This window comes from Cyrtonyx montezumae, unplaced genomic scaffold (genome assembly GCF_038088225.1).
Source record: "Cyrtonyx montezumae isolate F1298 unplaced genomic scaffold, pur_monq_1.0 scaffold_26, whole genome shotgun sequence".
In the NCBI taxonomy this organism is placed as follows: Eukaryota; Metazoa; Chordata; class Aves; order Galliformes; family Odontophoridae; genus Cyrtonyx; species Cyrtonyx montezumae.
In genome coordinates, this window is record NW_027072003.1 from 4,203,707 (window position 1) to 4,229,322 (window position 25,616).

General features: G+C 48.2%; 1 protein-coding gene across 1 annotated transcript in view; it reads right to left on the reverse strand.

Moving 5' to 3' along the window:
• NFASC (neurofascin) overlaps positions 1-10,442 on the reverse strand; it is a 71,493-nt gene extending 61,051 nt beyond the window's left edge. Inside the window, exon 1 of the mRNA XM_065740461.1 lies at positions 10,426-10,442. The gene's annotated coding sequence lies outside the window, so the exon portion shown is untranslated. The remainder of the gene's footprint in view (positions 1-10,425) is intronic.
• Between the last annotated feature and the right edge of the window lie 15,174 nt (positions 10,443-25,616).

Here is a 25,616-nt window from a genome sequence, read left to right on the forward strand (position 1 = left end):
CCTCCCCTGCTTTTGTCCTGAAGGAAACCACAAAGTGGTTATTTTCTAGTATTTGTAATTGGTGTTGTTTCTCAGGGTTGTTTTCCTGCTGCCCCTCCTTGTGGGACTCCTTTCAGACTGCCACTATCCAAAGAGATGAGGCAGGAGCAGGAAGCCAGAAAACCTCATCTTACCCCTAAACTAAAGGCAAATCACCTCCTCTCCTGCCTCAGCTCCTCCCCAGGAGGAAGATGTCTTTCATCTGCCTGATTAATTCTTCAGGCTGTATTCTACAAACCTTCCAGAAGTCCCAATTAACAGCTTCATGCATCTCTAGCTTGCTCTTGAACCACTGATGCTCTACTCCTGGGTTCCCAGAGGCAGCCATGTGCTCATCTCAATCATCTTTTCCAGCTCAGAAACTCATCGCACACCAGCTCTGGCTGCATGAGTGTGCAGCCCTTCAGCATCCCCAAAGCCAAAAGGCCCCAGGGAATGGGGGCTCAGCCCCAGTGCACATCTGCACAGGGGTGTTGAGGGCACGGTTTGAGCATCAGGACACAGCTCATGCTCTTGTAGCAAGTGAGCTTGGATCTGTGCTGCTCAGCCTGGCAGTAGAAGGATGGAGCCACAGCTGCCAGCACTGGGCTATAATTAGGTACGAGCACATGCTGATGGCAGCCGAATTCCAAAAGCCTTTCTTTCTTTTGCCCTCTAGAGCCCAGTGCTGAAGACATCTATAGATTTGTCACAGATTGGGATTCAGAAATAGAAGGACGACGGCACACATTGCTCTGAGCTGCACGGTGCCTCTCAGCACCAGGACAATTAGGGTTCTACCCAGGTGACAAATTCATCTTACCTGACACCAGAGCTGTGTTCATCCCAAAGACAAATCTCAAAAAGCAAAGGCTCTCAGCAGCCCATGGCCAGAGCAGAGCCACCACGCTGTCCCCATGTGACATCTGCTCAGCGCTGCCCACCCCATTGAGGGAGGTAATTGCACCGTGGGGCTCCATCTGCCTTCCCACATCTCAACATCTGCTCAGAATCAATAGCAGCGAGCTTTGCCAGCACAGCTCAGACCCCACTCTGCTGAACAATAGTCAGAGACCGAGCTCCCACTGTGGAGCTGCAGCTTTCTGCTTGCTGGCACGCAGCTTCGTGGCTGTGCACGTACCATACCCCATTCTTGTCTTTTATTTTTATTTCACAAGACCTCCTTCTGACTGAGAACCAACATTTGCTGCAAATGGTTTGACATCCATTGACTTGAGACAGGTGAGGGCTGTATTTTCATGCATTCAGCAGCCACAGAATAAATACTCCGTGCTAACCCAGTGCTTCTCTTCAGAAGCCCTCAAGGTTTCTTGGCACAAGGAGAAACACAGGCCAGTCCCTGTAACGTGCACACTGCTTGGAAATCAGCACCCAGCCTGCCCTCACCATGCAATGAGGGAAAACATAACCTCACCTTGGCAGGGCAGGGGAACAGGGGGCAACCTGCGACCTCACATCCCCAAATGGCACCAGTGTCGCTTGCCCAAGCACCCTGTGGCTCTGCACAGCCATAAAACCCAAACTTCCCACCACACTGAGGACAACCAGGAGGGCTGAGAGGAGCACAAATACCCAGAGACATACCAGTCCTCATTTCAGGGGCCTGTATCTATGAGTTTTTCCAGAACCTAGCTTGATTTTCTGCTAGGACATCCTTTGATTGAGCATCTTTGCCAGCTGCAGCACAGGGAGAGGGCAGTGCTCACCCTCAGTGTGACTACACACAGCAGTGCCAAGCACTTCTCAGCATCCAAACCCTCGCTAGGTAGCACCTGCTCTGTGATGCTCTCTGCCACCACAGGCAGCCCAAAGCCACCCTTAAATCAAGTCACACCACTCCTGCCTAAGCACATCAGGGATTATACACTGAGAAGTTCATTAGTGCCATATCACAGCCTGAGCCAGGCACAACGAGCTGGTCAGCAGCGAGGGCACTGTCCCAGGATACACTAAGTGAAAGTGACACGCTGCTGCTCACTGCTGGGTGGCTGGAGCTGACACCACGTATGTGCTGTCTGCCTCAAACACAAGGATGATGCTAATCTCTGCCTGCAATGCACACATGCTGGTCAGTGTAGGTGAAATACCATCCCATGACAGCAACCTGCTGCTGCACTTCCTCCAACAGAAGCCACGAGCACCGCAAAGATCATTCTGGCACCTTTTACCTTACACAGATGTAGTTCTAAAAGGCTCTGCTGATACCCAGGGGACTAGCAGTGGAGCAGAGGTTTTGCAGCCATGCATCAGATCCAACAAGTTGCAGAAGTGACAACAACATTCTTCCCACCCAAGGAATCCCTCCTGGCTGTCCATAGGTTACCAGCTCCTGACATCAGCAAACAGAAGCCTACATCACAAAGCACAGGGAACAGCGTGGAGGTGGCCTACCAGAGGCTCCTGAGAACAAGGAAGAAGACTCTTCAGCAGCACAAGGAGAGGGAAATGCCATTTAAAAACCAGACAGAGCTCTGACAAAGGCCAGATTGAATGAAGACTAAAGAGCTGACAAGCTGACATTTGAAAATGCAATTAGCTGCCTTGTAAAACCACCCTGGTATCTTACAGTTAATGATACGTTTGCTCAGCCTAAGAGGCAATACGTTTATTTAAGTTTCATTGTCAGGCTCTTCAGCTTTGACTGGTCCCTTCAACCAAGATCTGTCCTCCTCCCAACCCACTCTACCTCATGAGTTATGGTGAGCCCATCTTCCACAAAAGGACTATGTTATTCTGCATTGCATAACTGCTGTTATAAACATGATTGCTGGGAGATATCTAAGAGTATGTCAATTCTCAAGAACAACTAGATGCCAAGGAGAGAGCTGAGGATGAATTAGGCTCCCATGTACACAGTTCCAGGAAAGTGCCATGCTCCCCTAGAAGTAAGGGTCCCAAACACTGCACCAAATTCAGCTAACCTCCTCCTGCAATCAGAGAACTATTTCTTCTTACCCAAGCACCTGACTCCTCTCTTAATTGAGATAAAGTTGTCTTTTAAACATATTAGCGTGGGTCACAGGCCAGGGCCATTTTAAGGACATGAGCATAAATCATATTTGTTTGTCCTGCAGAGCAAGCTAAGGGGAAGAAGCATTACAGCTGAGCAAACACAGGATCTCCTGGGCACAGAGCCTGCCAGGATCATTTAGAAAGCAGAGTTTCCCTATCTCATCTCCTGGCACTCACAGGAACCCGTCCCACCTCCATTTGAAAACCAAGATACTGTAGAAAGGTTGATCTGTTTGGAGAGTTAGAGCAGTAAGACAGATCAGGAAACGGCAGAACATCAGATGGAGCATTAAAGAGAAGCCTGCTATATGGGGCTCGTGCCAGATTAGCTTCACAGCTGTCACTGTGGTCAGGAGATTTCAGACGAGGTCAATCAAAATCCATAGCCACGTACTCAGCTGCTGATGTGGCTGGAAAATAAAATCCTGCTGGCCTTGGCATCTGGGTACCAGTCCTGTCAATGAGAGATGTCAACCTAAGGTATGTAACACAATACTTTGAAGGACACTTTATATGCACACAAGTTTGTCTTGTAATAAGCACAGCCCATGTGTTTTGCATCAGCTAATACACACATGGATTAATCCAGCTTTGCTGGGCATAAGGGAGGGACTTCTGTTTTAACAGAAAGTGCAGCCTTAGATATTTTATGTTAAAAAACAAATTTACGAGATGGAAGAAGGAAATAGGATTATCAATTTGTTAAGCAGATTGATTTGATACAGCTTTCCAGAGATATTTCTCCAAGCACGCTCATAGGAACAGCCTCACTGCGGAGGGCATCAAATCCTACCTAGCCACACAGGCCTGAATCTGCAATGGGAGAAGCAAAAATAAGCTGAGATTTCACTTCCCAGACACTCTGCAAGACTTGCAATTCAACTGCAAACAGACTGCTCAAAATGACCGCACTGAAGTGCGGTCCAGGGGCATGGCAGATGTGTCATGAAAGCATCCAAGGAGCTTCACAGGTCCCATGCATGCTGTCACACATGTGTGGCTACAAAGGCTCACTTCTCTCACTCCCCTCTCTCTCCCACTTGCCTGCACACATCTGTGAACACGTCACAGGGATTCTAACAGAAGCCAATGGGCTTGCAACAAGCAGTCTTTGTTGCTGGGTCTGTTAGGAATCTGAAAGCAAGATTTCACGAATCCTGACACCATTTAAGTGACAGCAAGAAAGAGAGCTTTTTCTATGCCCTTAACTCAATAAGGGAACAGCTCAGCATACAGATGTGTCTTTATCAAGTGCTGAGCCATGCTGTGCTGTTAGGCGTATTAGTAACTCTTCCAGCTATCACAAACAGGGCTGTGTAATTAAATGCAAGGCAGCTGGTGGTACCATACCCTACTGTGGAACTGTTAAGAGCCCACAGAACAAGATTCAGGCTGACTCCAAGTACTAATCATCTAAATTGCTCAAGGAACAGTGACATTTTCACCATTTGTACATCAGAGCACAGGCAGCTCCTCATTAACTGAGCTGGGTCCAAGCGTAGGTCAAGAGTCAGAGATGGTCTTCACCTCTTCAGTTGTGTGAGAAGGAAGAGCTGTAATTTCTCTCTTCTTTCCCCCATCCTGCCCCACAGGCTGTGTAAATACCCAAGAGAGCTTCTTCACAGTCCTATGGGGAACGGCAGCCTACATACGTGAGAAGTACTCAAAGGGACACAAAGAGGAAGGGGTCTGTTTCGCTTCTCACTGGTGGAAACCCTCAAGGCAAAGGATCACAGAACAATTCTGTTCGGATAGGACCATGGCTGGACACCTAATTCAACTGTCTGTTGAAAGCAACATCAGCTGTAAGGTCAGACCAAGCTGCTCAGCACTTTACCCACACAGATCTTGGAAACACCCATCCAATTAGGACAGGAACTGCCCAGCCTCTGCAAGTACCCTTTTCTACATCTTGGCAGCGTGCTTGTGAAGGTATTTTTCATAGAATAACCCAAGTTGTAAGGGACCCACGAAGATCAGCAAGTCCAATTCCTGTCTCCACACAAGACAACCCTAAATTCAAACCATAAATGTGAGCTTGTTGCCCAAACACTCCTTGAACACCATCAGGCTGTGTGCCGTGACCTGGGGAACACATTCCAGTGCCCAACCATCCTACCATCCATTTTTCCCCCTTCCAACATCCATCTGAAAGCAGTTATTTCAATCTATGCCTGTTACTCTTTCTCCTTGCCATGCATGGAAAGGGGTAATGGAGCAGCACAGGGCACAGAGCTTCCCACGTTGTCCCACAGTTGGTTTGTTGACTTCACTTAAATATATCAACACTTGAAAAGTTATCCACTTACTGCCAAATAATTTGTTATCTCAGGCTGCTTTCTCCAAGATCAAATCTTTCCTTTTCTCCTCATTTCCTTCCAGTTCCTTTTTCCCTCATTTTTGTTCTTCCTAGTTAATCCTACATCATTATTTAATCACATTTCCTCATTAAAGTTATGGGAAATGGGTACTCTCCAGGGCTCACAGCATCATCTACAGCTTTGTTCATCTCCAATGAGTATTTATTTATATGTTAGGTGGAATTAAAAATCTCGAAGAGCAGGGAGCATATGTCCTACTTGTGCACCCAACACAGACAACATCAGCACACTAAGCAAATTAGAAGGAGCATTCACATGTTTGTTCAAGAGCGATGCTTTCTGAGTAATGCCCAGAAAAGGAAAGCTGCTTTTCCTGCTTAAGGAGCAACTACTTAATACAAAGGAAAGACATGAGTGATGGGTTAGTGCCTCAGGTAATCTTCCTCAGTTTCAGAGGCCCTGCATTCTCTTCTTAACTTGGAGCTATTTGAGGTCACTAGAAAAAAAAACTAGATGTTTCATAGCAGAAAGGAGATTTCACGATGTTTTTGCAGATTCAAGAAGCATCCTATCCATCTCACAGTGCACACTGCAATTGCCAGCCCTGCCCATCTGTGCCAGGGCATTTCAGGACGAATAGAATATGCAGGTTGACAGTGAGACAGTATCATGCTTGCTGTGACTTTGAAAGTCTGTAGGAACCCATCACTTCCCATGTTGGAAGCCTGCAAAACCTACTGTCAAGGAGGCATAAAATAGGAGAAAACCTGCCAGGAATTAAAATAAACCTCCAGGACTAAGCATCTTGCACCAAGCCTCTGGGTTATGTTCCTGGTAATGTTGGCATCATTAAGTCTCAGAGTTTGCTTCCAAAGGTGGGTGAGCATCATCAAGGACAGACAATGCCAAGTGTTTATCAGCTGTACCTACACATTAGGCTTTGAATATGTGATTAGTTGTTGCCTGGAACAAGGATCAGCAGTGCCAGCTGGAGCAGGGCTGGCGTGAGGTGAGACCATCCTGGACTGCATGGGTTTTCAAACATGGAGCTGGCAAAGCTTCAAATACCACTGCAGACACCAAGATGCTCAGCATCACACTAGGTTGCACCTTGACTCCTCAAAGCACCATCTTTTATAGAGGATATTTTTCTGTCAGTCCCAGAATTAAGCAGCCTTCATGTTGGACTTCACTGAGTAAAAGAGATGGAGTAATGCTAGCTCCCAGATGCTGCTTTTTGAAGGGAGATCTCCATTCCCTGTTCCTGAGGCCTGCATCCTGCTCTTTGTCCAGCTCTGCTTGCAGTCAGGGTAGGATGCTTTGCTCTCTGTGCCCTTGGGCTGGTCTCTAAACCACAATCCCAAAGCACAGCAAGAGTAAAAGGAGCCAGTTATTATCAGCATCAAGAGGATGGGATGAGATCCAAAGGAACACAGTCTGGGGAGCACTAAAAGAGACAAGGTGAAGACGTGTCCCTGCATATTGTCCTCAGGAACTTGTACCTGCTTTAGCCATGTAAAACCATCTCTGTTTATTTGGTTGCTAATCCTTCGCTGCCTATCTTATTGACTGGGAATTGTGATCTCTATAAGCAGGGCTGAGGGCTAAATCCTCTATTCTAATCCATAACAACACGGCAAGGTCTCTTTCAGCTCCAGATTTAATAAAGAAATAAATAAAAAGAGGAGGGGGATTATTTAGCATGACAACAACTTCAAACGTGTTCCCTCTGAGCTGCATCTCTAGAATTATGTAACAACCACCCTGCACAGCAGAGGTAAAAGCAAAAATGAAGATATGACCTGCTCCAGCAGACAGGGCGGGGAAGAGCAGAAGTCACCCAACAATATTTAAAATAAAGAGAATGTTTTCTGAAAGGAGTTACCCAGAGGGCAGGGAGGCAAGCCAGACCTCTCTGACAAGATTTGCCAGAGCCTTTCAAAAACTGTAACTGAACACAACGCACGGTTTGGGCTGCCTGTTCAGTTTTAAGGCACGGGGGAATATTTTGATGAAGGCAAACCAAACCCAAAGAGGAACAAAGAATCTTAGAGGAAGTGCCAGAGCTTATTTTTCCATCTTGATTTGCTTTTTAAGGCCTCCTCACATGCTGTTTCTATTCAAACGCCAGTGAAAACTGCTTTTCTGTATACAGTTTGGGTAGATTCTTTGTAATGGATTGAGATCCTCAGGTTTCCTTGCATTCTGATTTCACTTGAGCAAGGAGACCTCCACAGCTGCACCAAGCCAGGCAATTCCAGAGCACACTGAAGCCCTATAGCAATACAGCAGTGGAGCTCTGCCTCTCTGTTTGGGTTTATCTACTTAGAAGGTTAAGTGCTGATGAGTCTTGATACCGTAATGCTGCAAAGACAACTGAATTAAACCAACAAATCAACATGCACACACTGCTTCAGTCTCAACCAGTCCTGAAGTCTCACTGCTTAATGTTAGAACCACAGCAATGCCCTGGGAATACAGCTGTTTAATTTTCCCAGGTATCTCTAACCAGCTCAGATGCAAACCCTTCACCTGTGGGCTCCTGCCTCCCCAGACCACATCCAGACCAAGACAGAGCCACAGCACTGTGAAGTTCTGCATAATCTGTGCAAAGACTAGGTGGTTCTCCATGTCTACAAGCTCTTCAATCTGTCAAGTCTGTGTTTTGATGTCAAGACACCCTCCAATTACCACTAGTTTCTACTAAATGGGGTTAAAGAGATGGAAGGAAAGGAGCCAAGGTACTTGGGGTGTATGAATAATTCACTCAGCAAGCTTGTCCCAAGGACATGAGGTCACCCAGCCGGGTCAAAACCAGAGCAATGGAAGCAAGGATTGTTTCTGTGGAAAGTTAGGGCTGCCTTTCCCATCTGTTAACTATTTTCCATCAGCATCTCCTACGCTCCTGCTTCCTAAGAGCTCTCTTCCTTCTCTCTTGGATCCCAGGCTCCTTCACACAACATTAGTGGAGCACAACCATGCCAAGATCCCCACCCGTGGGCTTTGCACACATAGCATCCTTGCAGCATCTCAGGCAGCCAGAAGGAGCACAGGCATGAAGGATTAGGCCTTGTTTCTTGCTATCATATTAAAGCTACACGACCATCTTTAAAGCCCTGTGCACTGCAGAGAGCCTTCACGGTGGCACTTTGCCAGCAGCAGCATTGATTATGCACGAGACCCACAAACATAAAGACAATTAGATCACAGCTAGGCAAATAATTCATTATGAATTAATACCATTTAAGGGCTCGGGTTGTCTTCCATTTAATCATTAGCTGTGAGACAAAATGATTAGGTTGACTGGCTCAGTTTAAAGCAGATCCCCAGCCACAACCAAGGCAACAAAACTCACAAAACACCACGGCCTCAGTAACCTCTGGAGCATCTTACTGGATGATTTTGGAGCTTTGCTGATCCTATTGCCTGCACTATCACACAGCATTAGCTCGAGTGAGACAAAGGCAGCCCCCAACCTCAACCCTGGCCAAACATAGTCCATTTTTAAACTTAACAAGTTGAGCCCATCCTCTGTCAGCTGAGAAGACTCCATGCATTATTTATGTTGCACTCACGTTACAGCCACACACACAAAAAAGGGAAGTCAGCAAAGGCCCAGCCTCAAACCCTTAAATAAAACCAAAGCAATGCTGAATTCGAGCAGTTATCTTTTAGGATAGGCCACGCAAAGAAGTTGTCTGGAAACAAAGCAGCCACGCTGACAATCACTTTAGCCAAAGGATGAATGTTTTACAGATGTGCAATCACCAATAAAGGAGTCAGCATCTTAATAAAAGTCACCAGATTCTTGCTTTTGTCCTGAGCATCCGATGGGAGCGCCCTGGAAACGCTGACACCACCACAGCATCCATCTTAAACCAGTCAGGCATCCGGGCCGGGTTTCAATATTCCTGTTTCTCTGCAATGTGTGCATCCCTCTGGCATTCCTTACTGCCTCTCAAAAAGCAGACCAACATCCCCGCCTGAATTTCACAAATGCTCAATAGCCCACATGCTATTCCAAGGATCCGACCTTGAAAACCGTCTCAAAGACAGCATTCAAAAGAAGAAAGAAAAACCAACCCAGGCAGCAAGCCCCACGTGCCTTCTCCAGATCCACAAGGGAAAGGATTTTGCAGAGAACAGTTCTCTCCATCCCCCCCTTAACCCACATAACTCCCCCCCAAGTCCCAATTTGAAGGCTGAGCAAGATGCAGGCGTGCATTTTCCCTGCACCCTGCTGCCTGAGGAGCAGCTGAGGCCGCATTAGAGGATATCACCCTTTGCTCAAGGCAGACAGTACCTCTCTTTCAGGCCCACGGGACTCCCACCTCAGCCACAAAAGACACAGCAGAGTTTTCTTCACCCTCTGCAGATCATTTCTGAGCATTTCCCGGAGATGGGGAACAGCTGAACCGCCCGTACAGCCGGAGTACAAATGATTCAGCACTTTCCCCACCTCCAGAAGCCTGATCGATAGCAGCGAGCCCTTCCGCAGGCTCAGCCAGAGCATGCGGATCCATAGCACAGCATCACCAGCGCTGCTACTGCAGCATCACGGCCCAGGTGCTGTCGGAAAGGCCTCTCCAATAGGGCCAGAGGAGGGGTTTTACCGGGCGTTTCAGAAAGAAGACTCGATTTGCAGCCCTAAATATAAAGAGGGGGTGGGAAGGGGCAGGGAGAAGCTACCCCCGGAGATGTGGGGCTGAAACGTGCTCCGTCACACCGTGCTTTCTACCCTATCCCCCCGTGCTGACACATCAGCGTATTATCGTTCACACAGACGCGGTGTCGTGACGTAAGAACAAAAACCCCATCACATGCCCGAGCCCTGCACCCAATCCCCCCCCTTTCCCCCCCCCCCCCCCCCAAACACGCAGCTCTGGCCCATTTCCGAGGGAGGGAAAAATACATATAAAACGGGATGGGGGAACCCACAAGGCAACGAGGTCCCAAATCTGTGGGGGGAGGGATGCGGGAGTAAAGCAGTCCCAAAGCTCCGGCCGTGCTCCGGGGGTACCGCGTCCCTCCCCCCCCCCCCCGCCCCGCTTACCCACACCGGAGTGCCGGGATCGCCGCAGCCGGGGATCGCCGCGCCGCATTGCGCGCTCCCGGGCGGGCGAGCGCGCCCCCGAGGAGGAGGAGGAGGCAGGGAGAGAGAGGGAGGAGAAGGGAAGGCAGGGGAGGGATTTATTAACGATGCCGTTAATTAGCACCTGCAGCCCTCCCTGCGCTGGCTCAGCCCCCGGATCTCCCCACGAACACGAACCGGGTTTACCGACCGGGTCCACTTTCTGAAGCCCAATTTCTTCAGGGAAGAAGGATTTCCGAGCTCGAGGAGTCACTCGGATGCATCCTTCCCTGTCCCGCACGGAGTGACGGTGCTCAGGAACATCCCGGCTTGGCACGGGGCAGGGCGTCAGCTGGTGGCAATCTACAGCCGGGATCTGTCCCTCGACGTGCCCCAACAGAGGCTCCTGGTAACAGCACAGCCATCTTTTCGGTCATTTGGTTATCAGAAATGTCAGGTTAATTAACCCCCCGCCCCCATCGAGGATGTGCTCACAGTGGGACCTGCCACTTCCATGAAAAACTTTGCCCAAAAAGGTGCATTTGCCATTCCATAAACGTCAGGGAAGAAATCATCCTCTTGGAGGTTGGGTGTGCATCCCACAGGGTCTGTAGGACCTCCAGAGGGGAGCACCTTCCTCCAGGGGACCTGGAAAATTTGCTGTGGACTGCAGTTTCTCTAATGAGTGATAGGTACAGTCATACAAAACCGGAGAGCAGTGGCCCAGCTGATACAAATTAAGATTAATCCACGAGGAATAGCTGAGTCTGCTCAGCACAGCTGCTGGGTGGAAAGAGAGACAAACTCAAAGCATACAGCAGAGCAAAGAGGGCTTGTAGAGGTGGGGACATTTTACTAACAATGTCACCGAGATTCTGGCTTACCTCCTTTATCAAGGAGCTGCTCAGCACCTTTGGAAACATCAGATTTCAACACACTGTGCTGTTTCTGCAAGGATCCCATTGTGCAGCTCTATTTAGGGCAGGAAAATGTAAAGTCATTCTTCAAGAGCTGCCTCCAACCGTGCCGAGTGCCTCTCCAAAATGCTGATTACTGTTAACTTCAGAGGAATTTGAGGGCATGTTGTACCTCACAGGGGCTGATCAGTGCCTTACGAAGTGTACCTCTCCTTGTTCTTACAAGCACCTTTCCCATTCTGCCAGTGGTGCTGGTTGCAAAGCAGCCTGCTGTGAAGGAACTGAGATATCCTTTCTTGCTTTTGAAAGCTTCTCTGCAGAGGATTTGTAGAGTCCTAGCTGGAAGGAAACACTGCCTGTCCCCATCACAAACACTGACCTGCAACGTGAAGCGTTGTTCTGTTTGTGATGAGAACAAAAATGGGTTTGCTCTTCTCTGTGGCCGTTTCAGAGAGAAGTGCTGGAAGACACTGTGAGCTGAGCACTGATTAAAACCTCAGAGACTGTCTGTGTGTGTATGCATGGGGGAAACAAAACTAAAAACCTCTTGAAATGCATTTCTGTTGAGGAATAACCCATTTTGGCGCAGCAAGGATCAAAATGTTCAAGACAGATCGTTGCGAGCCAGCAGCGACTTGAGATCAGCCCAATGGAAATTGTATCTGCCTCATACAAGGCTGTTGTGGCAGCTAGCAATTAAAGCTGGCATGAACCTTGGCCCACGTTCTTGGTGTTTGCCAGGAAGAACTTGGTTGAGTGAGGAGAGCATCCCATACCAACAGAGAGATGCATGTGTGCAGTGGTTATTGAGCCAGACCTCCCTGCAGGGCAGAGCCGGCCCCAGGAGGCAGCGACATGGAGAGCACACTCCCTCCTCACCTCTGATTCCTTTCCAGATCCACTCTACATATCTGCCCTCACTCCAGAGCTCTTAGAGGGTCTCTCCCTTTCCTTATCCCTTGGGATCCTCTGTAATCAAATTAACAGGGTTAACTAGGAATGAGCAACGTGGAGAAATGAGTTCCTCTCCTCCAACCAATTTCTCTGGAGGAGGTATCGATCAGCCTTGAAGTATTTGTGCTTGGAAAGATGGATTTGCATGCACCCTGCTATGACACAGCCTTTGAGGAAGAGCTGGTGATGGATGTACATCCCAGGCACTTCATTTTAATGGGACAGCAGCCCCTCCTGCCCCTAGGACATAAATCACCGTGCTGATGCAGCCAGCCTGCGCTTCTCTAGATGTAAACAGAGGGGACAAAACCACAAAGAAATCCACTTGTGGCTCCCAAAGCATCTCTATGGCATGGACTGGTGGGTGTGCCAAGTTACTCAGCCGGGCTGGTGCCCTTCCTCCGAGGAGCTGCGGTTCGTTATGCGGTGCTGCCATCTGCTGCTCCCAGCACAAAGGCGTTTTCCCGTTTAGGGAGATAATTTTCAGCATCCAACAAATCCCACCCACTGAGCGCAGCCGTAGTGCCCCTGTCAGGTGGCTGCTGTAAATCTCGCCCGATGCTCTCCTGCAAACGCCCTGGGAAGTCCCGCAGATGGCACGCAGCACGGGGAGAGCAGCTACTTCGTTTCCCTACAAAAGCTCATTAAAAAAGATGAGCCTCTTGGTTCTGGGCATGAAGCTTATGCTTTGTGTGTGTCACAGGTGCAGAAGAGAAGAAAAAGAATTGCAGTAAGGCAGGTTTAGTGGCTCCAGTAAAGGAGAAAAAAAAGCAAACCTGAGCTAGACCTCCAGGACCAGCTGGGTTTGGCTGTATTAGTGTTTCATATGCACTGAGCAGGAGATGTGCTTCTCTGGTCAGGCTTCAGCTCTATCCCATTGTTCCTCTCATACCCAAGTTGGCTGCAGAGAGCCACAACTTCTTGTTGGAAAGGATGGTTTTAATTCCCAAGCATTGCCTGCTTTGCCTTGCACATCTTCTGCACTTAAGCATACCCTGGAGATAACCACTTGGTGTCAGCCAGCCATGCTCTGGCCTTCATTCTAGGGAAGTACCTCCTTCTACTTTTAGCTCTCAATTGTACAAATGAGGATCTGCAGAGTTTGCAGCTCAGGGAAAGCCTCAGTGGGGTGTTAGCTGCAAGGGCAAGGTGCTACGTGCCTGGAGAGGGTCCTGCTAGAGCTGGCACAGCTGAGAGCAAAGCCTACTGCAGACCACGGCAGGTCGGCAGCCACCCAGGCCATTGAAACTTCTCTGTTGCACAACTCGAGGCATTCTCAGAGGCTTCTGTATCCAACACTGCCTTACTACAAAACATTAAGCAGCTCAACGTGAACAAAGCTTTGCTCTGATACTGCTCTTTCCAGGCAGAGTTCAAGATCACAGACACAAAAGGCAGCTACCTTTCCTCCAGCAATACTGCCTTTTGAGGCCAGACACAGCAGCCTTGCCCACAGCTCTCTCTCAGCGGTATCAAACCCCACAAGCATTTTGCAAACTAGAAGAGCACCCCTCCTATTTCCCTAATTTATTGTTAGGAGTCTGCTCAGCTGGAAAATAGTAGGCCAGCTTGCCTGTGATTACACTGCCTTGATTACTAATACGAACCAGCTGCAAAATGTTAGTCATGTTGCTCTGCCATAAAGCCTAAGATGGTTTCCAACACTTTCCAGAGGGCAATTTTAAAAGATTGTACTTCCTGAAACACCTTTCTACAAGTATTTCAAGTTCTACCCATGCTCTCTACTTTTTATTATGAAGAATAATGTTCACTACTTTTGTTTTGCCTCGTTTGATTTAGGAATTGTAGGCTCAAAGCGCATATACACAAGTGTTCCTGCAGAAGTACTTGCCAGAACTTGGGAAAACCTGTCTGGGAAACCATCTTTAGCCTGAATTGGATTTCATGAACTTGTTCCACCACTAGGTTGCAGCACAACACCAATTTCTGCTGCTAGCGCACTTGCTGGGTGGGAGAAAGGAGCAGACACAGGAGATTGCAGAACTGAAACACCTTGCTATCACTCAAGCAAAAATGTAGGTGAGAAATCCTACAGAAAGTGAACCACAGCAAGGGAAACCACATCACCCACAAGAATGTCTCCCACCCACTCTGTCGGGCTGGAAGCACATCCCATAGATGCAACTGTTATCTTACAGCCACTCTGTTCAAGGCACTGTGCTGCCATAGAGGTGACTGTCTCAAGCTCCAGTGAAACTGGACCGTGGTTTTCTACTGAGTTTGCACAAACATTTGGCAAACCTGAAACTTGGCTGTGAATCCTTCAGGAGGTGACCTAGAAGAAACTGCTGAACTGACAAAGACAACATGGTTCTAGAGCCCCAGGGACTGACAAGCAGTGGTGGCTGTCTTCAAACCTCTCTTCTGCAGCTCCCATTGCAGAAAGAAGCCAAGAGTACTGATCCATGCTCAGCACTATTGAACATCAGCTAAGTCCTTAAGCTGAGATGAGTCTTATAGAGCTGAGCTTTAGGCTTTCAACTTGGACATGTTGGTCTCGAACTCCAGAGATGAAGTTCTTTACTGCTGTGCCCCATCCATCCATCCATCCATCCATCCATCCATCCATCCATCCATCCATCCATCCATCCATCCATCCATCCATCCACCCACTTTCCCTGTCACAAACTGCACCATTACCAAGAATGCCTTGTGCCCCAGTTTGTCACTGGGGGGTGATCCAGATTGCCTGCTGCATCCAACAGGAACAAAGTGGGCATCCTCTCATTGCCCAGATAGGCAAACATTCCCAAGTACACCTTAAGAGCAAATCCATTAGCTCCTAGAGGATCATAGAGGCAGATTTGGCCATATATACATCAAGATCTCCTGTATTTCCACTGCAGCCCCAGAAGGCCTGGAACTTTCGCTGCTACCTAGCAGATTTCTTATGATTACAGCAAACTATTTTACAGGGTTGTCTGGAAGGAAGACATTTAGATGTGCAAAACGTTCATTAATCATGAATAATTAATAATTAACAATTATTATTTAAAATACCAGGGCAGAAAAAAATCCCACTGTGGATATTTTTGATTTGCAAATGCCATGGTTTTAATTAAAAGAGAGGGAAGATAATCATCAGTCAACAGTTTTTACTAACTGGTATTCCGGGTTTTGGCTTCTAGATGCCCTACATGGAAAAGAAGAGTGGTTTTGCTGGAGCAATGTGAAGTTTTGAGCCTGAAGGGTGCATTCTGGTGAAAATACCAAGTCCTGGGGCTGGGAGCCCGAGGATTTCTCATTGTTTGGCCATCACTCAAACAACCACTCTCTTTTTCCTAATGTCTTCTAGTAGACATGCCTTTAGAGGAGAAGTGTCTAGCTGGATACCCTGTGTCTGGCACACACCAGTCCTGAAGTGACCTCTCTTTGGAATTTGTGGGAATTAAAGGGTCTGGAGAGCACAGCCAACACAAGGGACAACAGGGAAGGCCCAGGTTAAAGCACTCAGAGTTAGTGCCAGGAAGAACAAGGAAGGAGGGAGAAGGGGAGGCATGGCAATTATTCAGAGCCATACTAAGTGTTTGGCTTCCTTCTTTAAATGTCTAAACAGAAATAAAGCACATGAGACTCCATCAATGCTTAGCAGTGTTTTTGCTTGAGCTGAAATCACCGCTCTTGCTGAATAGCATAGATATATATGCATAATAAATTTATAAAGAGAGAAAAAAGCACAAACTTCCTCCAGCCCTCCTTAACCAGGCAGTGAGCTGAAACATATTCCCCCTGCAGAAAGGCTTCGCTGCCAACAAGCATGAATGTCCTTTTTAAATATTGAAGTCCTGACTGAATTGAGGCACAACGTATGAAACTGCAGCAGTACGGAGCTGCTGTACTCGGGGTCAGTTTGTGGGGGAGAGGGAAGGGCCCAGGACTCACTCAGGTCTTCATGTGCTTACACTCTTTACCCCATAGCATCTTTCCACGACATAGGGCAGTCCTGCGCTTGAGCTGTCCTTGGTGCTGCATGGGTTTTTCACCTATGAGTCGTCAGTCTCTCGGTATTACTTCTACTCAATAGTAGAAGACCAAATATTCATCCACAGCGTCAGCATCAGCTCTCCCTCCTTCACTGCTGTTTACCTCTGAGCTCTTTGTCATGCCCTGGGACATTTCTCTGCCCTTCACACAGCACCCTCAGTCCTCCAGAATCGGATTCATAAAGCCAATCCCAGGAGTCTTCAACTTGCTCGCCGTGTTTTGTGACAAAAAGCTGCAGAGTGACACGAGCACACAGCTGCAGAGCCTGCACCGAAGCCTGTTTGTAGGTTATTGGTTCGTTAATCAATAGGCTTGATCCTTTTCAGACACTCACAGAAACCTGCTTAAGTAGAACAATTAGTGCCAGTGGGTTTCTATTGCCAATTAGATTATCTGTGGTGGAGAAGCAGCTCCAGGCTAGGTCCCTTTAGCTTGTAAAAGGAAGGTCACAGATCCATAATGCCTGTTTTGCAGGTGAACGTCAGCATCCTATACTGAAAGGTAATAGAGGTCTTTTGTACATAGAATTCCCACCTGAAATCCTAGAAATCATGTAAGTAGACTGCATTAGCTACACATCATAAATATTGATGCTGTTGCTAAGGGGAAGGAGGGCTGGGTTCAGTGTTAATGGACTGATGTTGGTATGCTGAGAACACTCGAGGGAGCAAAAGGGACAAAACACCTCTGTCAAAGAGAGAGAGCTGAGTGCGTCGCGTGTGGCTTTCAGGCAGGACTCACAGTGCTGGCCCTGGGAACGTGCGTATTTTGACAAGTGTGTGAGTCTTCCCTTGTGCTGCCTCGCTGAGTTTTGGGTTAACCACGTGACCTTGCGATGACACTGGCTGGTTTCACACCTGAGCTTTGTGCAGATCCCCAGGCACAATCCACAACGGCACTGCCGTGGATCTCCAGCTGCACCCTGTGTGGAGGGGATCTGCAAAGCATTGGGTAGGCCAGACAAGAGATGCCTTCTGCATGGCTTGTTGCTGAAAGTACTTGGTGAGCATTTGCATTTGGTTACAGAGGATACAGCACTTGTTTTTCCATCACTGGGCTCACACGTTGACCTGTGCTCTCCAATCTGGCAGCAGAGCCAGCGCTGCTCTCTTCCTCCCCTCTTCCTCCTCCCCAGGCAGCTCCACTCCTCCACCTGCAGCACTTGAGAATGTGAAGAGCCCTTTATGGATTAGGTCTGAGAAGACAATGCTGATGATCAGTGGCTGGAATTTCCCTCCCCACTTTCCTCCTCCCCCCACATATTTTTGATCCCTGCTTTTAATGACTAATGCAGTCCTTGATTGTTTCCAAATTTCAAGTGCACAAGGTGTTACAAAGGCCACACTTCCACGACTGCTTATTATTCACAACAGAACAAGACCTAGACAGCAAATTGCTTTGTTGATCCTGTGAAGGCAATCGATCCTTGCAGTCTTAGTGCCTCTGATATGTTTATAGTGGTCGAGCGGTGGGAAGGATGCTCTTGCAGGAAGGATGCTCTCTCCTGGCCTGGCAGGGCTGGAAGGTTGCCCAGTCTGTAGGATTTCTATACAGTCTAAGTGCTCCTGGGCTCCCTGAGCTGAAGTGCAGAGGAAACCAAGGCCAGGAGACATGGGGCTGGCTGCCTGCTCACCTGTGCAGGTGTCAACACTTGGATATTGAGCACTGTGGACCTAAGAGGCAAAACCCCACTGAAGCCCAGGCTCTGCTGCTTGTGCTGGGATGTTGTACAGAGCAGCCATCACTGCACTTCTGGGCTTTCCCATCACACAGACACAGTGGTGTCCATCCTGCATTGGCTGAGAGCTGCTTTTCCAAACCAGGAATGGGTTTGGTGAGGTTTGGGTTGGTTTTATTCGCTTCCTTTGCAATTCCTGGCACCGCACAGCACAGTTCAAAGCTCACTGAGAGAAAATGAGATGAGAACAAAACACAACCTGAATGCTGGCTGGTGAGAAAGCGATTACTTGTTAATGGAGCAGAGAGAGGAGTGAGACGAGGCTGTCCCAGCCCTATGATTCAGGCAGTAAAACTTCCCACTGGGAGCCTCCAGCACACACTTTCAAGAAAACTGAAAGCCCTTCTGAGAGAATAACAGCTCATAAAGCTGCAGGACACACATGGGGGGCATCAGGGAGGTGGCATGGCTGAGCCACACAGCCAGGGCAGGGAGAGGTCCTGAGAGGTGGTGGTACAGCACCACGGAGGAGGGGAGTGCCTGCATTAAGCAACACAACAGTTGGCAAAAGGTACAACGGTGCGAGTGAACATCACAGGAAAAGTGCTGCTGAACACTTCCAGTATCCACCTTCCATTAAGCGCATAAATCTCATGGATTTCAGATGGAAGTGAATGTGCAAGCAGTGCCACTGTTCAGCCTGCTCCAGGTGAAGGCAGTACATTCAATAATTTTCTGGCTTAATGTTGTGTGCACAGCCGGAGGTGTCCGTCCCGGTGCAGGCTGGGGTCATGCTGACTGTTTCTAATGGAAAACACTGCAATCAATCCCCAACAGGACCCCATTGCTGGGGTTGTTGAGCAGTGTGGCTTTACCCAGCTCCCCAGCAGCCCCAGAGCTTTGCTAAGGAGCGTGCTGAGGAGCATTAGCTCTGAACACTTCAGCCCTGCAGCTCAGATGACAATACAGCCCCGGCACTTCCCTACTCCAGCATCTTCCCTGCGACAGTTCATTGATTATCAAGCTACAGGGGACAACAGTCATAAATTCATTTGATCTTGTTTATAGGATTCGTCTGTCAGACTTCCTCAAATCGATTCCCATTTAAAGCAGAATATTTCTCTCAAGAAAAAAGAAAAAAGAAAAAAAGAATCATCTGTGTCACAGAGAGCTTTCCCTAAATCCAACTGCAACTGCAGAGCTCAGTGCTCCCATGTCTCACTGTCCCCTTATAGGGGGAACCCTGCCCATAACCCAGCAACGCCCTGGGATGCTCCCTTGCACAGTGAGAGAAATCAGTTAATGATGCACCCACTGTGCTTCTGTTAATTGCACACTGCATTGCTCTAAACAGTAGCAAAAAAAAAAAAAAAGAAAAAGAAAAAAAGAAAAAGAAAAAACAACCCAGAGCTGTTGCTGGACTGGCATCCTGAAAATCCATTAAAGGATTTATTTTTTATTTTACCCAATACCTTGGGGGTTTGAAAGCTCATCTGCGTGTTACTGCTCCAAATGGGGAACCAGAATAAATGCATATTTGAAGTAATAAAAGCCCTTTCGTACTAAATCCGAGTACAAATTAACAATTACTAGAGCTGTCTAATGCCTTTCTGCCTCAACATTTTCATTTAACAGCCACTCTTTTATCTTCAATGCTCCAGTTATTTTTTTTCCTCCAAGATATTTATTGTGAGGTTGGTGGGGGAGGGGGGGGGGGGAGGTGTTTTGTTTTGTCTTTCTCTTTCCCCCTTTCTTTCCTATTTAGCAGCGGGAGGAAAAGATTTTGTTTGCAGTTCTGGCAAAATAAAGAGCAGAGAAGGAAGGGAGCTCTGTGCTCCTGGCACTGAGCCCTCGCTGTGCTTCAGTCCTGGATGGGTTGGGGGCTGCACTCTGCACAGACGTGGTACAGGGTCCCTGCCCACCCTGAGTAAGGAAAATGCAGCATGGGTGTTGCTGATTGTCACCTCAGTGAGTGCACAGCAGTGGCCATAAGCCTCTTCTTGATGGCAGACAGCAAAGGGAGATTGGGAGCAACCCAATCAAAGGAGATGTGGGGTGGATTTGCTTTCAAATGAAGAGAGGTGGAAGGGTCCTGGTACTGCTCATCCACCCAGCAGCATCACAGGGAAGATGTAACTGGGGATAGACAGTGCTCAGGTGAGGTCTCTTCCCTTCTTGAAGGCTGAGCATCTCAAAGCACTGATGGAAAACAAGTTAAGGAATCAGCAGTGGAGTTAACCAAGGGCGTGAGAACAGGCGGTTACCCCAAGCCCTGCTCACACCGCGTGCTTCCTCTGCACACACCATTAGGTTTATGGGCAGCACAGAGCACAGCTGGGTGCCCATAACAGCGGCTGATTAGTGCTCTGAAAACAGGCGGGGCTGAAGAAAGATTAGTGATGGGGAAGCCTACCACAATACTGAAAGGGATACTCTCCAATGCCCTGGAGCTGCAGCTGCCCCTGTCCTGCATCAGGACAGGATGCCCCTGCTAAGAGTCAGCCCCAGCAATCCCTGCATGCAAGGAGAGAAAGAGAGAGATCCTGAAGAAAACTCACATGCTAAATGCCTCCCCCTTTCTCAAACCTTTGGAGAAGGGCATGGAAAAAAAGAAAGCAATTAGCATGTTTTGCATAACTTAGCAGAGGTGTTTTTCCTCTTCCACTGGGACTGTACAGAGCTCTACTTTGATTCAGTTCCTCACACTGAGAGGAGAGCAAAGCAAATCAGCAGCCAGAGCACCAGCCCATAGCTCAGGAACACTCCCACACTGGTGCCCTCCCTTTGCCCACCTCAATGCAGTTGAGATGCCCCTTAATAAGGTACTTGGAGATCCCATCTGGAAGCAGAAGTCCTCCAAGAGCTCTCAGCCCAGACTCCTCCAATGCTGTTACATTTCAAGATGCAGTTCCCTTTCATTGCCTCTCCTTCTCACCTGGGAGGACAGAGGACATTTGAAATTCAATCCGTTCCAATCAGCAGCAGTGGCTCCGAGGGCAAATGGAGAAAGCTAAGGATGTTGTCTCAGTTAATAAGATAACAATTTAGCATGTGATGGGGCTTCTGCCCCTCTTCCTCCATTCAAGCAGACCAGCAGATGTTCAGAGTCGCCTTTAAGTAATTTAGTAGAAAGGCTGCTATGATTTCAATCCCCCATCCACCCTGTTACCATCCAGCAATGCTTCTTGTCACCAGCCAAAGGCATTTAAAATATTTACGGCCCTGTCCTTTCCCTGGGGAAGGATCAGAATAAATCATTGTAGCCAGCAATAAATCAAAAATTAATCTCCCAAAAGTGCGAGGCCTGTCCGATCCCTCAAATAACAAGCAGTAGTATTTATCAAGTAAATTGGTGCTGGTGTCTACATGGCATTGCCACGGTGTAATGGATGGGGGTGGAAGGGCAGATGGCTCAGCCAGCCCAGGGGCTCAGATATTGGGGAGAAAGGTTTGGGGATGCCACTGGGGTCATTCCTGCTGCTGTCCCAAGCATGAGCTTGCCCTTTCACTGGAGCAGTGAAGGAACAGGACTGCAGGAAGGAGTTGGCACAGCCTTGGGTTGAGCCCATGCCCAGTATTCACCATCCCATAGTAACCCAGGCTGAGGGAGGGAAACCACAAGGCCCTTTACAAGGCAACAGATTTGTCTTTTCCAACCTAAAATAATAAATACACTCATCCTGTTGGCAAACCTCTGCTCTGACTAATTCACACTCTCAGTGTTTTGTAGCTTATTATTCATTTACACCTCCGTTGCACTGTGTGCATTTATATACACATTTACTACAACATTTTTCCACTTTGTTCCCCAACTCAGAGGTGACCACCCCACAGATCAGCAACACGGGCACCTGGTGCTCTGCTTGCAGGCTGCAATGGGATGCAGATTTAGCTGGCACCAAAGGAAGGGCAGGCCTCTGCAGATCCCTGCTTGGAGGGGAAGCATCTCACTCTTCAGTTGGTGGAGCTCAGTTCTCAGAGGCTTTGATGTAGATCACATGTGAAAGCAGGATGAAGTGGGGAGCAAGGAGTTCTGCTGAAATTCATACAGTCCCCAGAGGTTTTTCTTTTTGATGGTAAGAAACACCCAGAAGTGAGATCTGCCTGCACAAACAGCAGTGCTTCATGGCCATGCAGTCCCAGGATCCACAGCAAAACTTCACAGCTGTAAGCAAGGTGGAAAACCACCCACTGCAGCCCACCACTAACACGACAGCCTCCAACCCACAGCTCTGTTGATTACAGCCCTTTAATAAGCTGAGTTATCTGAAAACCAAAATAGCTCCTTCTCCCCCAGTTCACATCCGTAAGATCTGCTTTTCCTGCAGCAGAGGAAAAAAAAAATCCTTTTGATCTCTTTTTATTTCTTCTTTCCTGCTCCAAATTAAGACCAAGCTCATATTTAGTAATTGCTCCCAATAGACTTAATGTGAGATCCTCCTCTCTCCATGCTGCAGGACCTAGATGTTTGGTCATTCTGGGAAGGGATGGATGAAGGAATGAGAGGAACTTAGTGGGATGGCCCCAGAAGCATTAACATTTATCCGAGCAGCGTGGCTGTGCAGAGTCCCATGGTGCACACGGGGACTGTTCTGACACTGGAGCACTAATTCCACTATTTGTTGGGTTTCTCAGCACTCTTTGGAGTCTCTGAACTGCAGAGAGTGTGCAGATAATTTGCAGTGTTCCTAATACGCGTATGCAAACATTGGTTTTTAAGAAACGTGATTTATGTGGTGTCATAGCTGCAGGGCTGGCTAACCTAGGCAGCAAATTAACTTGGGAAGTGCCAGGGTACATTAGTCTGACTGACAGGGAAACAGCCCAAGCCTGGTCAGCAAAGCAGCTAGTGCCTTAGTGTTCTCGTTAATGGAACCAGAGAGATCTCTTGAACAATAAATTAATCTCTGTCGATATGCACATAAGGGGTTCCCTGACAGCCAGGCCCCCAGGATGATCCCTTCACTTCAGCACAATGCACTGGGACGTGCACTGAGATAGCAGCCAACAGCTGTCCCCATACGTCCCCTGCTGTGACCACAGGGTCCCCGGGGCTGCTTCATTCTGGGTGAGCCTCTGTAACAGCAACGATGACACAAATCCCAAACCACCCTGCTTTAAGGCAGAGCCTTGGGCTTGGCCGTTATCTCGTGGTGTGCTGCGTATGGAGATAAGTTTCACAACTCCTGCTTCCTTCCACAGTGCTTAGCATCAAGGCAAAATTGTTATTTACCAAGTTATTCTGAAGTTTTAGCAGTATTCTCATAAAATTTGCCAACTGTGCGTGCATGTGGGCGTGTGTTGACTTGAGGTTTTTTTTTCCTTGTTGTGAGTTACAAAGCTGAGATTGCTCTGTTCAAAAGAAGTCTCCTTCCATCTCCTCATACTCCATTCTCCATCTCCTCATCTCCACAGCCAGCTATCAATCATCCTTCAGTGGCTCATCTATCCATCGTGTAATTATCTACCTATGATATTTTATGCCTTGGCTATCCATCCATATCTCTATTTGTCTTTGTACACAAACACACGCCCATCTGCTCAGACTAATTGCTCCTTCAGTTGCCTTTTCCCTGCAGGCACTGGAGAGTAGACACCCCTGTGGGCTTCAATTCCTCCCCAAGTAGTTCACAGGAACCCAACTGAGACGTGCTCAGAGCCACACAATGATGTTCAAATGGAGAAAAGTCCACGTCGTGCCCAAATATCCATGAGCACTCATCTGGCCATCTGTTGGGTCATGCACAAGGATGTGTCCGCATTTACTCATAGAATCAATCATTAAGGTTGGAAAAGACCTCTAAGATCTAGTTCAACCAAAGCACCACCATCATTGCCCACTAAACCATGTCCCTAAGGAAGTCTTGTAACATTGGAAATCTTGTGTGGGCACAGAAGGGTTTGCAGAGTGAGGATCAGGGCTGTGCACAAGGCATCCACTGCCATATATATGTATTTGCACCGGGCTGAGAATGGGAGCACACACCCACCCTGTGCCTGACTGTGCTGCAAAGCAGATGCCAGCAGCAATACAGGCACACACAGCATTCACATTGACAAATCCAACAGGTTTTCACTCATTCTTCACTGGGAATTGGTACAGGCCCACACCCAGCAGCGCACAGAGCCTGCCACTGCCACTGTATTTATGGTCCTATTGTTGATTTACACTTGGCCAGTTCCTTTCTCACCCCGTGCTCATTTTATGTGGCATTTTCTCCGCTCCCATTTGTTTCTCCCTTACAGATGACATGCCAGATGGACGTTAGAGCTGTCCTAGCTGCAAGGGGAACATCTCAATACATCGCATCTGGGACTCCAGCAGCCCAGCCCAGCACCCCAGCCAGATTTTCCCAAAGCAGCAGCAAGTTGTTTACAGCAGTATAAATAGGCTCTTTCTTCCCCACAATTACCACCAAGAATGTAAAGAAATGGAAGCAAAAATTATGAAGTGAAAACATTGCAGTCTGCCTCTCCAGACTGCCAACACTGAGGCAGCGCTGCCTCTCATCCCAAGCAGAGCAACGTGCTCTTCCTCCAGAGGATGAGAAAAACTCACCCCCCACTTCGAGGGGTGTCACCCACACTGCCTGGGAGAGCACTCTGTGGTCACCCAAGGAGAGGATGAGCCGGAGGGCAGCACACATTGCTGTCACGGGGGACAAGACAAGAGATGGAAGGAAGGAGCGCGCTCGCTCGGAGCCGTTGAGCTTGTCAAGGAGCAAGGAGCTAAAATTGGTGCCTGCCTGACATGCCAAAAGGAACCTGAGGCTGCCGTGCAATTATGCTTCCAAATACAGTGATGTTTATCCTGCAGCAATTTTCCATAATTACACTGACAGTGCCTGACAGCCCCACGTCAGAGCTGCAGAGCAGACCCTGGCAGCTGATGCTTCAGGTCATGCTGTCAGCTTGCTCAGGATCTGAATAAGTGCTGGTTCCACCAGAGATGTCTTTGGTCCCAGCAGCCACACTCATCACCAACCACACTGGGACAGAGTGAGAGCCAAGCAGTGACATCTGGAGTGCTCAGCCCTGGTTGCTTTCCAACAGCCATCAGAGCTGGAAGGTGATGGGATTAGGCTTATCCCAGCTTGGCTAAATCTCAGCCATCCCATTGACTTCAGGGGAAGTCAATGGGGCACCATTAACCCACCTGGGGGAAAAGGATGCTCTGAGCCACAAGGAGCTCTAACCCACTTCTCTCCACTGGCTCTGGTTGGATTCAATTTTTAATTGCCTTGCCTCCATTGTAACCTCACTGGGGACTTCCCATGGGACTCATCTAGAAGTCTTCCATCTCCTCTATTAACTCAGTGAAAATTTGGGGAATCTTTTCCTCCTTGGGGAAAATAAAACAAAAGACAACAACTCAGTTCTCATCAGAACAGCAAACAAAATTACAGAAGTTTAAATTCTGTTTCCAGATGAAGTGTTTCATTTATCTTGTTTCAATCAGCTCCTGACCTTCCATTTATCAGGCAGTTGATGAAAGCAGAGCACAAGATGGAAACCAAAGCCCCAGACCTTGCAGTCACCCCAGGGATTTCATACAGCCTGCCTGCCCAGGTCCTCCTCTGGGCCCAGCATTCTCCATCCATCACTTACTATTGAGCAGA